This window comes from Carcharhinus amblyrhynchos, unplaced genomic scaffold, assembly GCF_965287045.1.
Source record: "Carcharhinus amblyrhynchos unplaced genomic scaffold, sCarAmb.v2.hapA scaffold_38, whole genome shotgun sequence".
In the NCBI taxonomy this organism is placed as follows: domain Eukaryota; kingdom Metazoa; phylum Chordata; class Chondrichthyes; order Carcharhiniformes; family Carcharhinidae; genus Carcharhinus; species Carcharhinus amblyrhynchos.
In genome coordinates, this window is record NW_027649779.1 from 10,476,922 (window position 1) to 10,492,212 (window position 15,291).

The 15,291-nt window shown below is 43.7% G+C and overlaps 1 protein-coding gene and 6 non-coding genes across 7 annotated transcripts in view; 1 reads left to right on the forward strand and 6 right to left on the reverse strand.

Moving 5' to 3' along the window:
* Nucleotides 1-15,291, reverse strand: part of LOC145362483 (uncharacterized) — a 204,576-nt gene that overhangs the window by 98,979 nt on the left and 90,306 nt on the right. The window lies entirely within an intron of this gene.
* trnav-cac (transfer RNA valine (anticodon CAC)) lies at nt 778-850 on the reverse strand. Its single transcript has one exon. It is a non-coding gene; the product is annotated as a tRNA-Val (tRNA).
* trnae-uuc (transfer RNA glutamic acid (anticodon UUC)) lies at nt 1,271-1,342 on the reverse strand. Its single transcript has one exon. It is a non-coding gene; the product is annotated as a tRNA-Glu (tRNA).
* On the reverse strand, nt 1,902-1,976 carry trnan-auu (transfer RNA asparagine (anticodon AUU)). Its single transcript has one exon. It is a non-coding gene; the product is annotated as a tRNA-Asn (tRNA).
* trnan-guu (transfer RNA asparagine (anticodon GUU)) lies at nt 3,561-3,634 on the reverse strand. The gene has a single exon. It is a non-coding gene; the product is annotated as a tRNA-Asn (tRNA).
* trnag-gcc (transfer RNA glycine (anticodon GCC)) lies at nt 4,065-4,135 on the reverse strand. The gene has a single exon. It is a non-coding gene; the product is annotated as a tRNA-Gly (tRNA).
* trnar-ccg (transfer RNA arginine (anticodon CCG)) lies at nt 5,541-5,613 on the forward strand. The gene has a single exon. It is a non-coding gene; the product is annotated as a tRNA-Arg (tRNA).

Here is a 15,291-nt window from a genome sequence, read left to right on the forward strand (position 1 = left end):
TATCACGCGAAGGCCATCTCCACGCCCCCGCTACTTCCCTTCAAAAAACAGAGCAACAGGAAATTTAGAAACGACGAGCTTAAGGACAGTTTAAATGATGGTGTCCCTTCAGTGCAGCTCATTGTGTTTCTAAAGTGAGATGATTTCTGTTTGTTACACAGTTCAGGCTGACCTAATTCAGAGAAGGATCAGGCTCAAACCTCCTGATGGCCTTTCCCAACTCCATTTCTTTAAACGAATTTCAGTAACATTTCCATTAAATAATATGATTGTGACCTATGACAATGTGGTTGTATGGCCGAGCGGTCTAAGGCTCCAATCTCCGTGGAGGTGTGGGTTCGAATCCCAACGCGAGCGAAATGGATTTAAACTTTGATCCTTACTGCTTTTGTAAGATTGAATGCAGGAGTGTGCGCAGTGTCGTTTTCGTCAGGTGATTCTTCTGTGAAATGTGCGCCTTTTCCTCTAGTTCACTTACAGTATTACTTGTATCTGACTGTTTGAGCAGACACTACAATCAGAAATTTCTGATGGTGAATAACCATATTCGTCTGCACCTATAAACCCATTAAATTCTGTTGGAGACTGAACGAGATGCGAATAAATGCTCGGTGTCAAAATCGAACTTCCCCGTCAGTGCACCTTATTTCACAGAAAGTATTTGAGGATGAAATCAGAGAAATGATAACATGTCTTTAATATCGAGGTTCGGATAATGTGCAGCAACAAACTGAAACCAAATAATCTCCCTTCCCCGACATAAGCAAGCTTAATGATTGTTTCTGCCCGGTTTCGAACCGGGGACCTTTCGCGTGTGAAGCGAACGTGATAACCACTACACTACAGAAACAACTGGAAAACTAATGGAGCAAATCAGCCTGTCTGCAATGTTCAACTAGGCTGTGTTGCTGCAGGTTCCGACGGTTAGACTGAGAGCCCATGTCACTGAATTCAGGAAGATAACCGTTACTTTCAATCTGATTGTACAACTTATCCCCAACATCAACATTTAAAAGCGTTCGTCTCGCAAATATCTAAGGGAGCAATGATTTCTACTCATTCATTAATGCATCATTTTCATCTTTCTTCGAATAATCTCAGCATTTGTATCATCAGCGCTTTGTAACCTGTCGCTCCCTTTTATCTTTGTTCTTTAAATGTGACATTTCCAAATCAGATACTGAAGAGGAAATCTCCGTGACGCTGATTCCGACAGAACTGGTGCAGACCGGGAAGTAACGCAGGATTGTTATACAGCAATGAATCTAAATTCCCTGACCGGGAATCGAACCCGGGCCGCGGCGGTGAAAGCGCCGAATCCTAACCACTAGACCACCAGGGAAGCTGGCTAAATTTAAAATATTAATTTATCCATGCGCCACCTGCCTTTTGTTTTATTTCTACACGGGGACACAATCTCAGGATAAGGTGCTGATGATTCAGGACTGAGATGAGGAGAAATTGCTTCACTCAAAGGCTCGTGAATCTCGGGAATTCTCTCCTCCAGAGGGTTCTGATGCTCCATCATTGAACACATTTCAGTTTGGGTTAGACAGATTTATGATCGATCCAGGAATGAATGGAAACAGGAATATGGAATTGGAACAAATACTCAGCCACAAGTTCATGTTTCAATTGTATTTTTTTTATGTTTAAAGGTATAATTACACATATATATGATATATATATGTAATGGTGTACAGATATATATATGTGTATATGTATATATAATGTTATATGTAATATGCTTGAAGCCAATCGTCATTAAATAATGTTGGTAATACCAGATAACAGTACAGCCGGGAACAATTCACAGCTATTTTTTATTGGCACCCACGGACCCATTGCCAACAGGCAACTGTTTAACCGTGAATGCTGATGGTGAGGAAATAGTAAAATTCCGCCCCTGGGTGGTCTCGAACCACCAACCTTTACGGTTAATAGCCGAACGCGCTGACCAATTGCGCCACAGAGACTGAAACAACAGCGAAATATATTCAAAACCAGTTTGTGACCAGTCTTGTACAGTAATGCACTAGGCCATGTCTCTTTATATACTGCGTTTGGCTCATTTGAATCATTATTGCAATAGACTTTGCAACTGTTTACACTACATTACTTGCCGCTTCATTTATTAATACATGTGGACATGCCATGATAAATGCTACAAATCATCGTCTCTGAACTATTATTACTTAGTCAAGAGGTCACTTACGTTACATTAGGCTCCATCTCAGATATTATTGTGCTCGGCTCTATGTCATGCACTACTGAACACACCCGTGTATCACTAATAAAGCAGACACTTCCTCACTAATTGTTTTTCTATCAAATGTGTCTAATAGATGGAATCGAACAAAGAGCGAGTGAGAAGAATAGATGGATATTAACTAAAAAGTGCAATATAATTGTGTGGATGAAATTGTGTTATAGATCAGAGTGAGTTAGGGCTCGAATTGTGCTGAAGTCAATAATTATAAGAAGGAACTATATTTACATATACACAGAACATATTATAGAGGCAGGGTTCGGCTGGATTTCTGAACGGACTAAGGAAAAAAATGAGCGCCGAAGAATGGAAAATCCAGCGAAAAAGAGACATGTGTCCGTTTATAATGAAATATTATTTGATAATGTCTGGATGATAAAATGGACAAATCTTTAAATCACAAAATGGTAAGTTTATACAATAATTAGCTGGTAATCGACATGTTCAGTAACCGGAAGGTAAATATGAATGCAAGTATTAAATTCGCTATCCTTCGGCCAGATTTCCCTGTGAATGTTACTGACAGGGATATTAATGCCATTGCTTTACTGATTGTTCCCTTTCCATGGAAACAGGGAAATAAATTTTCCTCAAATATCTCCTCAAACCTGCTGCACTAACCTTGTGATTAAAGTGATACAACACCACCATCTGCTGGCGGACAACAGCGACTGCAGCTGTTACTGAAATATGAATATTGAATGATATTGTCCGAGATTGGAGTTTACAGAAGGATCTCGGCTGGCGTATTCGCCCTTTTTATAACCAGGCACCGCAGATAAATCGCGTTCTTCATTTCCCATTGGGAGATAATGTCTGGAGATTGAAGTTGGGATTATGTGAGACTTCAAACTGTACATTCGATGCAGTTATCAGAAGTTAATCAAATTCAGAATCTTAGTGGGTAAACATTGCTGCCCTCTGCAATTCGTTTGTCAGACATTTTCACCGTTTAGTCTTAAAAAAGGCACAAAGAATCAGACATTTACAGGGATGCACACACACACACACACTCACACACACACACAGGTATTGGAGCCTACAGAGAAACAGGGGGGCATACACAGATTCAGGGACACATATAGATGTAGGGGCACACTAGATTCAGACGCAGACATATAGAGATCTTCGTAACTCGAAAGATGCAAGGGCACACACAGAATCAGAGGTATATTCAATGTCTCAGCTTGCACACTACCAAATTCTCTCTCGTAGTTCCAAACTTTTCAATGAGTTGAAGCAGGCAACTGTTTACCCGTGAATGCTGATAGAGAGAGAAATAGCAAAAATCCGTCCCTGGGTGGTCTCGAACCACCAACCTTTCGGTTAACAGCCGAACGCGCTGACCAATTGCGCCACAGAGACTGAGACAACAGCCGTTATGTATATTCTAAACTAGTGTGTCAATGACCACAATTCTATTTCTGAAAACCTGTTCCAGAACTGCAGCATGACCGCACTGTTTACAATTCTATACAAGTCTCTTTCGTTCCGTTGATCCTGCAGCACTGCTGTCGTGTGTTTCTCCTATGAACGGGCAGGTAAAATGAATCCATGTCTCTTATCACAGGGAGGAATTCAGCAGGAGGGAAGGGAACGAACCACCAGTAGCCCAAAGATCCAATACTTTCCACTCAATCATCAATAACACCATTCACAACTGCACCTCCTTCCGAATATTGTGATCTATTTCCCTCAGGATTTAGTTCCAAGACTTAATATTTCCCTTGTTTTCCCTCAATTTTGGCAGGAGATTCGCTTCAATATACAGAGTGAACGGAGAAAGAAGAAGCTTTGCATTGGCCGGGAATCGAACCCGGGCCTCCCGCGTGGCAGGTGGGAACTCTACCACTGAACAACCAATACCGCTCTTGCTCGAGCTGCCCCCCACCACATGCTCCCTCTTCCTTCACACTCAGCAGCATTGTAATTTCCTTACTTTGTCCTTTCATTCCCCAAATGCCCACAAATGCTCTCACTCAAATCTCACACGCAACATCGCACAAGCCTCTCATGCTGTTCAACACCTTCCTTTCATTCACAACCACATCTCAAACTTTCAACCTTCCTCCAAAACACATGCACTCTGCAACAGTCCCCCTCTCAACCAGCGTCATTCTCCCAAATATGCCTCTGCTTTCACCACATCAGTCTAAACACGCTTAAAACGTATTCAAATTATTTGCACACTGTCTCTTCCACTCAACTCATATCACTACAATACGCATCATGCCATTCTGCAAAAGCTTTAAGTTGCTACATTTCTTCAAAGCTGGTACCCAGTACGACACCAGGCCAAACTTCCACTTTCAACACTTGATAACACCTATATAGGGTTAGAAGTTAGCTCGGAATGAGTTAAAAAATAGGGCTTAGGAGAACTAGGAGGAGGCATAAGAAGTCCTTGGCAAGTCGGATAAAGGAAAACCCCAAAGCTTTTTACTCTTACGTTAAAAAATGCATTAAATCTTCAGAAATCGAGGCCAGTCTGCGACATTTGTAAGAACCAAATCCTAACCACGAGACCACCAGGATCCCATCTACCTGATTCTCCCAGATACTGGTTACAGGAATGTGCACAGCGCCGATTGTCCGCACTCACACACTCCTTCCTGTCTGTTAAGATTTGAAATTGTTCATATTTTCACATTGGCTTCCAGTGTAATGAAAGCAGAGCTGTGAAAAGCTGATGTTGTTCAGTGGATTTACTGCAGTAAGGTTTATGTCAGTTCGATGCAAACATTGGTGTTTGAATGTGGTCAGTTACAGTGAAATTTAATGCAGTGGAAAGTAGCCTACTCGCTTTTACAGAAGGAACCAGCAAGGGAAATATAAATATGAATAATTGTACAACGGGACTGATATTTCTCCCTGCTGTTCAAACTGGCACAAGTATTGATCCACGATTTTCAAGTTTCGCCATGTGCTGGGTTCTGTGGTGTAATGGTGAGCACTCTGGACTTTGAATTCAGCGATCTGAGTTCAAATATCGGTAGAACCTTGTGTTAATTTGCAAATACAGATGATGGATTTGCTGAAGGGCGTTTCGTTTAAGTTTATCACCAAATCCTAATCGAGAGAAAAATTTGACAGCCCGTTCAACTGCTGTTACTCAATTCAAGGGCAATTAGGATTGGTAGTAAATGAATAAAGACAATCTCAATAATGGACCTTTTCCTCACAAGTGAAAGCAAACTTTCTGACAGTTCTTGTGCCTGAAACTTTCGAAACATCGAGCTAATATGTAACAACTATCCTAGTGACCACATGTGGGTCAGTGGCGCAATGGACAACGCGTCTGACTCCGGATCAGAAGATTCCAGGTTCGACTCCTGGTTGCCTCAGTCCAAACCTTTAAAAGGTGTTCATAAATTCCTTGTTACTTTCGATGAAAAAAGTATTTAATATCTTTATACTTATTCTGACAAATGTTGGCAAGCATATTTTCAGCTTCTCTGGAGAAAGTAATGTTAGGAGATTGCTAATGAACAGCAACCGACTATTTTACGTTATTTTTTTTCGGAAAAAAAATCATTCAATAAGATTAGGATATTAAATAAATGCTAACCTCAAATACACTTTGGACAAAATTCAACATGTCTTTGAGAATTTACACAATTTTGTCAATTTTTTCATAAAATTCAGCATTTCTGATTTTGGAGAAAGCATTTCAAGCTGAGGTCAGTGCAAAGATAATATGTCTGTAACATCGAGTTTCTGATAATATTCAGCACCAAACTGAAATCATACAGACTTCCCTCACCCTAGCATGTTTCAGATGTTGATTAACTATGTTAGTCTGCACCTAAACCTATTAAATTGTCTTGAAGATTGGATGACTTGCTGATATGTGCAGGTGTCAAAATAGGAAAGTTTCTTTCCTGGCAATGCATCAAACAATTTATCATTTCTTATTTGACACAAAGCATTTGAGGCCGAGGCCAGAGCGAAGATACTATGGGTGTAACATCGAAATTCAGATAATGTTCAGGAACAAAATGGCCCGGCCGATGAAGGCATGCTTTAAGGTGCGAGGGGCAAGGTTTAAAGGAGATGGACATGGCAGATTGTTTGCACAGAGAGTAGTGGGTTCCTGGAACTCGCTGCCTGGGAGAGATAGTAGAAGCGGATGCAGTTGTGACTTTTAAGTTACTTGAGAAGTACATGAATAGGATGGAAATAGAGGGATATGGTCCCGGAAGGATAGGGGGTTTTAGTTAAGTCGGACAGCATGATCAGTGAAGGTTTGAAGGGCCGAATGGCATGTCCCTCTGCTGTAATTTTCTCTGTTCTTTGTACTGCCATTTTTCGTTCCCCAAAACTGACCTTCAGACCCTGTAGCTCTATATTTAACCATTCCATCTCTGACATCTTCTCCAGTCACACAACCCTGTGAGGTGTCTGTACTGATCTTATTGTGGCATCATGAGCGTTCCACATACAACATGACTTGTATCTATAAATTCACATCTTGAACATTTCAATTGAAATTTCAAGGCGAGCAGAGCCTTTTGAGCAGAATGGTTCAGATTCCCATCCCCTTTAATGTGAACAAGTTGTTTCTGATTTCCCTACAGAGCTTGTCTATTAAACAATGACTGAACACAGGGGGGTGAATGTGAGAAGCTGAAGATTCCAGTTGAAGAGGTTCCCAGGGTCTCTGAGCAGCAGAACTGGGGAAGCCTTTGGGCAGAGACTGCGCTGCTGCTATTTTCCTTCCTGGCCACCGGGGGTCGCTGTAACACGCCCGGGCGCTGCTCCGCCCAGTGTCACCTCTTGCCCACTCCGGCCCGGCCGCTGCTCGTTGGCGGAACATCCGGGTCATGTAGAGAGGCGGGGCCAGCCGCCATATTGCCGTGACGTCACCATCAGCCCCTCCCCCCCGTCGAGGAAAAAGCGACGGTTCAGAAATGTAGAAAGTGAGAGAAATTCCCACCCGGAAATCCCGCCCGGAGCGGAATTAAAATTAAATAAAATACATATTTTTATAAAGAGGCAGGTGGCGGAACCGCGCATGTGCTGTAGTATTTTCCCAGAGCGCACCGCGCGGGTGTGATTGAAAAACAGACGGAATAAAAAACAGAAACGATTTTCCCGAATGGAGAAGGAACCGAAAGTCTGACGGGTGAGGATGTGAATAATAATCATCAAGATTCAAAATATTAAAAGATTCACATGTAACTGTCTGGGCGCATGTGCGGGAGGGGAATTCCCCCGGAGTGCAGCGCTCGGGACGCCGTCACCCCTGGCAACGCAAGATGGCCACCGGCCGTGTCCCCTGGCAACGCAAGATGGCCGCTGGCCGTCTCCCCTGGCAACGCAAGATGGCCGCTGGCCGTCTCCCCTGGCAACGCAAGATGGACGCCGGCCGTCTCCCCTGGCAACGCAAGATGGCCGCCGCCGGCGGGTGTGATTGTGGCGCAGGCGCAGTGAGGTCTGCCTGCAGCCCATTGTCCAGATTGCCCCCCAGTGGATGTGGTGGGGATGGTGCAGCAGATGGAGCAACAATCCCAGTTTCAATGGGGGGAGAGAAGCTGCAATGCTGCTCCCTGTTGTTCACTCCTCTCCCCAGTCTCAGCATTGCAGAGTGTTTAAACAAGAGGGTGCATTGTCACGGCAGCACCTTGACCTGCAGTTTAAGTTTATTTATCAGTGTCACTAATAAGTGGGCTTACATTAACACTGCAATGAAGTTACTGTGAGAATTACCCTAGTCTCCACATTCCTGTTGGGGTAACAATGAGGGAGAATTTAAGCACGGCCCAATGCCCCCTAACCCAGCACATCTTTCAGACTGGGGAAGGAAACCCACACAGACACGGGGACAACGTGCAAATGACCCACAGGTCCCTGGCACAGTGAGGCTGCAGTGTTAACCACTGTACCACCATGCTGACACTGGGGCAAATGTATTTCGGGGGAACACGGGGCAGGTGGGGGTATCGCTAACTCAATTTGATGAGGGGGGGGGGGCACATCAGGAAAAATCAGCTTTCTCTCAAAACATCCTTCCATTTTTCCTCTCGTTTCTTGTTAAAAACCAGCTCACTCCTCCATCCCACCCATCAATAGGGCTAACAGAAAGCATTGTCTGTATTTGGCTGTGTGTAGGTGCATCCGTGCATATGATTTTGGAAACTCTGCTTGTGTGTGGCTGTGACTGTTTGTTTATCTGAGTGTGTGTATTTACCTGAGAGGTGGTGTGTGTGTGTGTATGTGTGTCTGAGTTTGTCTGAACATTTGTGTCTGCTCTGTGAGTGTCTGTGTTTCTGTGTCCTTATTTGAGTGTCTTTATATTTGTGTTGTCTGTGAGTGTGTGTGTGTCGGTGTTTGTTTGTCAGTGTGTATCAGCGCGCGTTCATGTGTGTGTTTATCTGACAGCGTGTGTATCTGTGTGTGTGTGTGTGCATGTGTGCGTTTATGTCTGTGCCTGATTTTGCCTGAGACAATCTGCCTGTCTTTGTCCATGTCTGTGTTTGTGTGTGTGTTTTTTCTGTCAGCTTTTGTCTGAGAGAGTTTGCGTTGTTTGAGTGTGTGTGCACATGTCTGAGTTTGCGTTTTTCTGACTGCGTGCTTGTTTGAGTATGTGTATGTGCGTGTGTGAAAGTATGTGTGCGTGAGAGAGAGAGACTGTGTGTGTGTGTGTATGTGTGTGTGAGAAAGAGAGAGAGGGATTGCCTACTATACTCCATGACTGTAAGGTTCTGGTCTTACTTGCACTGAAGCACTTATAGTAGCTCCGGCTCATCGCATATTCACTTTTCCATTAACTCTTTCAGTGCTGAGCCGTGAGTTCAAATCTATAGCACACATCAGAACAGATTAATTTCCATGTCCTGAAACCATCGAATCTGCCCAGTATGTGTTTTTTTCTCTCCTTTTGGTCTCTGCAGTTGTAATTTTGGTTCTTGCTGTTTGCAGCTGAATGTTTGAGTTGTATTAATTTCTGCACCTCTGATTACCCAGGGGAAAAACAGTGAGAATCGTGACATCGTCCTGTTCCCGCTGTGCAATGGGCAGTCAGCAGGGGGCGGACGTAAGGCACATCTGGACACTGAAACAGGAATGTTCATGTGTTCATATAGGTTGCTCAATAATTAATTTAAACTTGAATAACATATTTGGAAGGTCGAGATCGCAGGACAGTGATCACGTCACTGAACTGTCCCAAACTAATATTATGGACATACGGGTTCAATTCAATTCCCCACACAACACCCTCAGTGAATCCAATGCAACTTGAATTTTTGAATTCAAAAATAACTTTTGAGTCACAGATAGGCTTACATTAATACTGCAATAATGTCGCAGTGAAAATCCTCGAGTCGACGCCCGTTCGAGTACATTGATGTAGAAGTTAGCATGGTCAATGCACCTAACCAGAACATCTTTCATACCGTGGGAGCAAACTGGAACACCCGGAGTAAACCTAAGCAGACACGGGGACAAAATGCAGATTCCGCACAGACAGTGACCCAAGCCAGGAATCTAAATAGGGTGCCTGGTGTTATGATGCAGCAATGCTAATCACTATGTCAGTGCGCCGCCAATCTGGGTATAGAGAGGAGTGCGAGGATGAACATACTTGTTATTGATGGGGTGCACCAGTAGTTCACCAGACTGATTCTGGGATGTAAACATTGTCCATTGAGGTGAGATTGGTGCGTGTATTGAACTAAGTTCTGAAGAATGGGTGATCTCATTGAAAGATAGACAATTCTGATAATTCCAGGATTATGACCTATCAGTACTGAAGGAACGGCTGATATATTTCCAAGTCGGGATGGTGAGTGTTTTGAAGGGTGAATCTCCTTTTGATGTTGTTCCCAGGTATCTGCTGCCCTTGTGATTTTGCCGTGGTAGTGGTTGTGGCTTGGGAAAATATTGTCTACTGCACTGGACACACGAGTTGAAATCCCACCAACAGTGACAGGTGGGATTTAATCAAAGAAAGTGTAGAACTGAAAATTCGGCTGAATAATAGAGACCAGAATAAAACTGCCATCCGTTGTTGCAAAAGTACCTTGTGTGCACCAATACTGTGCCAATTCTCATTGGGGTTTGGAAGAAAATCGGGGTTATCATAGAAACGCATACAATTATGAATGGAATAGATAAGACAGAAGCATGGAGGCTGTTTCCACTGACGATGAAATTAGAACTAAGGGACAAGACTTCAAAATAAAGACGAAGGGATTTTGGATTGTGTTGAGGAGGAACCTCATCACCTAAATGGCTGTCAATCTGCATAAATCCCTGCCCAGTGAAACAGTTGAGGCTGCATCGTTAAACATTTTTAAGGCAAAGATAAATTTTTGAGCAGTAACGGAATTCAGGGTTATGGTGAGCGGGCGAGTAAGTGGAGTTGAATCCAGGAAAAAGATCAGCTATGTTTTTAATGAATGGCGGATCAGGCTCGGAGCGCCTGATGGCCTATTCCTGCTTCTAGTTTTTATGTTCTTTCAGAAAGGAAATCTGCCGACAACCTGGACTGTGTGTGAGGCAAGACCGAGAGAAATGTGGCCGACATTTACCTATCCTCTGAAATATTCATTTAGACAAGAGGCGAGAGGTTACAACAACCACATGGGGCAGAAGAATAAAAATAACTCTTCATCTCTTACATCTTCCAGCCCTCATAACAAAGACATCAGTCTGAAACCTGAACTCGGTTTCTCACTTGCACAGTTACTGACTGGCTTAATGCAGGCAGCGTTTCCTGTTTTTGTCTGAATTGCTGCACTTTGGCCTACGCTGGTTTCTTCCCTGAGAAGAAATGTGTGGCTCATTTCGAGAATTCCAACTCACAGCCTGTTTTGATCCTCGCTCTCCCTGCCTACGAGTCCCTCCTTATCCTGCTGCAATGTTCCAGTGAAGCCCCAAGGGCACTCTTTAAAAAAATGGGGTCGCACATTTAGGAGAGAGAAGAGTGGGAGGTTTTCCTCTCAGAGGGTCATGTGCCCCTCAGAAGGCAGTGGAAGCAGTCTTTCAGTATTTTTAAAGGCAGAAGGAGCTAGATTCTTAGTAAACAAGAAGGGTGAAATGTGACCAGGGTTGGCAGAAGCTTATAATAAGATCAGTCATAATCTTGTTTACTGTCAGAGCAGGGAGAGAGAGGCCAAGTGACAAACTGCTACTTCTCAGTAGCCTGTATGTTACTGCACATATTAAACTTTCATGGTGGCTTAGTAACGTGTACGTGTAAGAGACATAGCAAGAACTGTTCCTGAAATCGATGATGAGCAAGTCGGGTTTACATCGCCAAATGTTCGGCTCTGGGATTCATGGTTTCAAAGACCAGAGAAAACATTTTCTGGGATGACTTTCAAAAGAGAATGATTACAGAATCGAAAATATAACATGCAGAGGGACATGTGTCAACGAAAAATACAGTTGGGCTTTTTTTTTAGCTCATTGAGATAGCAAACATGTGCTTGTTAGGCCGAATTGCCTCGTTCTTTAATATAGAAACCAAATGAGTAACAGGATTGACTGGATTGCAACACTTTCATTTGATTCATTAATGGTTTCTGCCTGAAGAATCGGCTGAACAGGAACTTGTTAATTCTTGGATTTTTTTCTCAATAATTTTCATTCATTTGTCTATGAGTGTTGTTCGCAAAGTCAAAAATTGTTACTGGTCCGAAACACAAATTACTGCGGATTCGTTAATCCAAAACAAAAAAAAAGAACATTCTGGAACATCTCAGTGGGTCTGACAGTAGCTACGGAGAGAGAATAGAACCAAAGTTTAGAGTCTCGATGACAATTCGTCAGGGTAATCCAGACTCGAAACGTTAACACTATTCTCTCTTCACAGATGATGTCAGAGCTGCAGAACCTTTCCAGCATTTTCTGGTTTTGTGTTGCTCTTTCTAATTGCCCTTGAACAGTGGGCATGTCTGAGTGTAATCTTTTCTGTGTGCTTGTTTGTTTGAGTATGTGTGTGTGCGTGTGTGAAAGTATGTGTGCGCGAGAGAGAGAGTGTGTGTGCGTGTGTCTGTGTGTGTGTCTGTGTGTGTGTATGTGTGTGTGTGTGGGCAATCCCTCTCTCTCTCCTCTCTCTCTCTCTCTCTCTCTCTCTCACACACACACACACACACTCTCCCTCATGCACACATACGTTCAGACACACACATACACAGACTCAAACAAACAAGCGCACAGAAAAACTCACACTCAAACATGCACACACACTCAGACAACGCAAACTCTCTTAGACAAAAGCTGAAACACGCACACACAAACACAGACATGGACAAAGACAGGCAGATTGTCTCAGGCAAAATGACACACAGATATAAACGCACACATGCACACACACACACACACACACACACACGGACACACAAAGATACGCACACACACACAGATTCACACACACACACACACACACACATAGATACACACGCTTTCAGATATTGTTTGCTAATGGCCATCTCAGATCATTGTTCACAGTCAACCAGGGGATGGAATGGCGTGGTGATATTATCTCTAGAGTAACAATCCAAAAACTCAGCCAATCTTCTGGGGTCCAGTACTTGAAACACAATTCAATTTCAAAAAAACCCTTAAAATTTTGTATCTACTGATGACAGTGAAATCTTTGTCAATTGTCAGAGAAACAAAAACATCTGGGTCACTATGTCCTTTAGGGAAGGAAATCTGCCGTGCTTACCAGGTTAGGCCGGCACGTGAGTCTAGAGCCACATCAAAGTGGTTGACTGTCAGCTGCCCTCCAAGGGCAACTGGAGATGGGCAATAAACGCCCATGTTCCATGAATGAATAAAAATGCTGTGTGTCAGGAGTCACATGAAGGGCAGACTGTGTAAAGAACACAGATTGTCTTTCTTAACGTGTTCCACTTGAGTGGGGACTTGGGACGGGGTGATACGAGGAAAGATCGGACAGAATCCATTGGAGTTTAGAAGATTGAGTGATGATTGTTTGAAACATATATGATCTTTTGAAGGAGTGTGGGGGGTGTGGGGGCCGGAGGGGTGATGGGGGCAGCGGTGTGAGAGTGGAAGCTGACGGAATGTTTAACCTTCGCGGGACAGATTGGAAAGAGAGCGAATAAAATAATTGTTTCTCCTTTCAGAGCCCTGTGTGCCTTTGGAACTGTCTTCTGCAGAAATCTCCTGCAGCTTCAGTCGCTGGGAAAGTCTCTGAAAAGATTCAGGCTTGTCGACAGTTGGCAACACCTGGCCTCTCACCACTCCCCCCGGCTCTGACTAACTGCCATCTCGCTGCTGGAGTTTCCAGTCCCGGGTGATTAAACCACAAGTTCTGATCTTTGAACAAACTGAGAGGCTCAGCGACCTGTTGAGTGAAACCGCACACTCGGAGGACTTCTTTCTGCCGTTGGTTGCCTTGTCAACCAGACTCTGGTTCCCCCAATCAGCAGTGAACGCATGTATCATTACATCTCAACAGTTTCTATCAAAATAAGCAACCCAAAGGCGATTAACCCTCCTGCTGCCAAGAAGCAAAAGAAAATCAACACCTGATAGGATTTTCAGAGCATGAACTTCGGGACTGAGAATGTAATTTGTGTCATTCCTGGATCATTCCGCTTAAAATACCAAGTACAGGTTGAGCAGTCACACTAAAGTTTGATGCTAGGGGGAACGGCCTCTGGGCAAGCCATCCAGAGTCCTAAGCACAGTGGTTATCTCTGCAGTGCCAGATACACTGGTTCGAATCCAGCCTTGGGTAGCTGCCTGTGTTAAATTTGCACGTTCTCCCCGTATCTGCATCGGTTTTATCCGGATACTCTAGTCTCATACCTCAGTCCAAGGATGTGCAGTGTGGGTGTATTGGCCATACCAAAATGCACCTTTGTGTCCCACAGATGTACAGGATTGACTGTGGGCAGAGGGGAGGGTCTGGATTGATTTCTCTTTCAGAGAGTCAGTGCAGACTCGATGGACCGAATGGCCTCTTTCTGCAATGTATTGTTTCTACGATTCTATTTTAACACAGACACAAAACCCATCATGACAAATTGTTCCCCCCTCCCCCTTCAGGGATGTTATAACGGCATCTTATAATGGCATGGTGATTAATCCAGAAAGCCAGAGCTAATGCTTTGAGCATACATGAGGATTGAATTCCAGCCATGGCAGTTAGAGAATCCTGAATGCAATAAAAACAATCTGGAATTCAACAATCGAACCATGAGTCAATTGTTACTGAAACCCATCTGATTCAGTACATGAGACTTTAAGTACAACACCACGGTCAACACAAGCCACACGGTTCAATGGTGATTCGGGATGGGAAATACATTCTGGCCGTGCCCACAATGCACTTATCAATGAGTGAAGTAACAAATACATTGTGTGTGGGAGTCACTGTCCTGGCCAACATTTATAACCCATCCCTAATGACCCGAATTACCACTGCAGCCGATGTAGTTAAACCAGGCACAGGAGAAACGTTCCTCTTTGGGTGCTGGGGGCATTTTGGGATTGTTCTCGCTTTCCCAGCCTGGTGCAGTTAGCTCCTCAATTCCCTCATTCCTATTAGGAAGCTTCCCCTCTCCCAATACCTTAATCCCAATTGTTTTTCGTTGTTATATTTTTAGGTGGGTGGGGTAGGGCAGGGGCTGGGGGGAGAGGGGGTGGAGACGGCAGCATAATGATAAGACCACCAAAACAAAACATTTCTGAATGGAGGGCTGTGACAAGGGCTTTCCTCAGGGTTACTGCTGGGATCATTGTTATAAATGATTGGAAGAAAATGTAACTGAATTGATTGATAAGTTTGAAAACAGCACAAAGGTTCGTAGATTTGCCGATAGTGATGAGGAAACAGCAGGATATAGATCAGTTGGAGGCTTCACCAAAGGGATAGCAGTTGGAGTTTAATCTGGACAAATGTGAGATGATGCATTTTGGAAGCTTTAAAACAGATAGGAAATATACAGTAAATGGCACAACCCTTAAGAGTATTGATAGGCAGAGGGATCTGGATGTACAGGTACACATGTCACTGAAAGTGGCAATGCAGGTGGAGA